This window comes from Opisthorchis viverrini, assembly GCF_000715545.1.
Source record: "Opisthorchis viverrini unplaced genomic scaffold opera_v5_72, whole genome shotgun sequence".
Lineage (NCBI taxonomy): Eukaryota > Metazoa > Platyhelminthes > Trematoda > Opisthorchiida > Opisthorchiidae > Opisthorchis > Opisthorchis viverrini.
The window spans coordinates 264088-266696 of record NW_008751728.1 but is presented as its reverse complement, the minus strand read 5'-3'; positions in this window follow the sequence as shown (position 1 = coordinate 266696).

Genomic DNA, 2609 nt, shown 5'->3' with positions numbered 1-2609 from the left:
TATATATATATATATATATATATATATGTCGTCAGACAGATGATATAAACTGATGATATAAACGTCACTTAAGTGCTTTGCACCACGCCTGGCCGAGATTTATCCCTCCAAAGTGAAGGGCATTGCCATTTGTGTTATCTACCGGCCACGTTCAGGTGGACCAAAGCAGTTGGATTCAGATAATTGCAGATACTAAGACTGTTAGACTGCGTTTACGAAATCCACAACCGAGCGTCAGAAGAGCTTATTTTATTGTGCTGACTTGTTTGGCTAATGATGTGATCGCCTTTACCTGAGTGGACCCTAACCGTCTTTGCACGTAACATCTCGTATACGGCCGCTGTATAATTTTGTATACATCTATGATGCCCGGTCTGATGACAGTAACAAAAGCTGAACATTTTTTGTCAAGAAGTTTGTTTTGATTTATCAGATTCTTCTTTCTAGTATTTGTTCTCCAATTCTTCTAGTTGCTTTGAGTAGGGGTATGAAGTTGGCGGGAATGAATTAAATCAGGGTTTTCGGTGCAGCAGCCGGCGAATGGACCAAGAATTCACAGCTAGTTTTCCGTTTTATTGAACATTCAGGAAAATGAACGGGAGCGAGAACAAATAATTTTTCGACCATAAAAAATAACCATAGTTCTAACCTCTTCAAGCTTCTTTGAGTAAGGACACCACCTACTTGGGAGGAAAAAGTTATACCACCTGTCAGCTGAGTACTAGTGAATAGGTAGAAACCTGTCCCTAACTTTTACCGGAGAACCTGAGGAATATCAAGGCATGGAGTTCAATATTTCATATGTATTAGAAATGAAACACGAGGCTACTTATTATCCCGGATTACCGCATGTTACCAACGAACTCACTTGTCGTTTATATAACTGATGCCTCATTTTAAAACGGGCATTTTAACAAAACTTTCAACGTCTCCAAATCTGCTTTTTGTGTAAAAATTAAAGTATATTAACCGGGGTGAAACTTATGGTTAACATATTCTCAGTCATTCAGGCAGTAGTAATATTTACAAAAATATCTTCGCCAACATGATGAATGCGGCACGTGCGTCAGGTTCAGACAATTTTCGTAGGATACATAAACGACCAGATGACTGCACCAGAAACTGGATTAACCTGAGCAATAATGGTGCAGCAGACCGTCACTTTAACACCGTCTTTCAACCTACTGTCAGGACAGGGTTTTTCTTCTCATTGTTCACAACACTACTGTTACCAAACCGAAATATCTTGATTACATTGACTTAACTGTGTGACCTAAGTAGAGAGAACGCCCAAAAAACGCGACTTCACAGCTGTCCACAGATGTTACCCGGCGCGTTTAATTAGTCTCGTGTTTCAGTCATCCCCTGACCCTTTCGTTAGTATTCCAATAGGGATAGATCTGTGAGAGACAGTGGGAAACGCGGAATAGAAAACAAAGCTACCGTGCACATACTTTCCCAGATATGTTCCATCTTCAAGCACAATTTGCTGATATGGAAAAAACTCAAATCTTAAACTAGATTTCTTCGGTTCTCGTATTTTGTTTGTCGTACTTCGGTTGACGCTTGAACACTGGACTATTGTGAGGATGTAGGCAACTGTATTCAGTTTTACTTGCAGCACCACTACCCTCCTGTCATTAGCGAGAGTAAGCAAGGGCCATCAACAAAACCACACTGATTAGTTAGACAGTCAATCGTTACAGATAAAGTTGTGTTAACGAATATGCTGGGTTCTTATTTAAATCAAATCCAAAGAATCTCTGTGCTTTGCCTGGAATTAGAAAAATATGGTTAAAAAAGGCACATTATACGATAGTATAATGCTGCTAATTTGTTTATAAATACCTAGTCCTGTTGCAGATTTCTAATTGACCAGCAATTGAAAGCCAGAGATGAGACAGTCAAGTGTTTCTCATTGCAAATTAATCGGGATCCTAGAAAAGTTCTTGGTTTATAGGTTTCGTCCTGGAATGGTATGGTGCGAAAAAATAAGGGAGTTAGTTAAAATGTGAAAACATAGGAAAAATAAGCTTTGAAAAAGATGGACGAAAACTGTTCCAAGCAGCGGCTAAAATTTGCAACCGGCAATCTTTTCGTTTAGTTCACTCAGACAATGCTGAGATACTGAGACAATGTCTGAGATACTCATCCATCTAGCCTCATTACTGTCCCCATAGTAGTTCTGTCTCAAGAAAGTGGGATCGCACTTGTGTGTAGGAATAAACCACCCATCAAGATAAAGTCTTCCCAATACACTGGACTGATAGTAGTAGTGGTCAGATGGAACTGACTTCTTATGACTTTGAGTACACGCACTGCTGATTAGCCGGTTACTGATGAAACGTTGCAGGTGAACTGCCAAGCTCGGCGAGCAAATCAACAGCCACTTAGTTAACTTGCCCAAGTCACAAATATTTCGATATATTGCCATCTTATGTTTTATATGAGGTCTTAGATACGAAACGTCTGCAACTGAGCTCTCAGAGAACCGAATATCTTTGAAACAATGACATTCGGTTTCGATTCCGCTATCTGAATCGCTGAGTCCTTCAGCGTTTTAATGGACCCAAACGTTTCTGCACTATGGACTGGAAATGTCATGACAG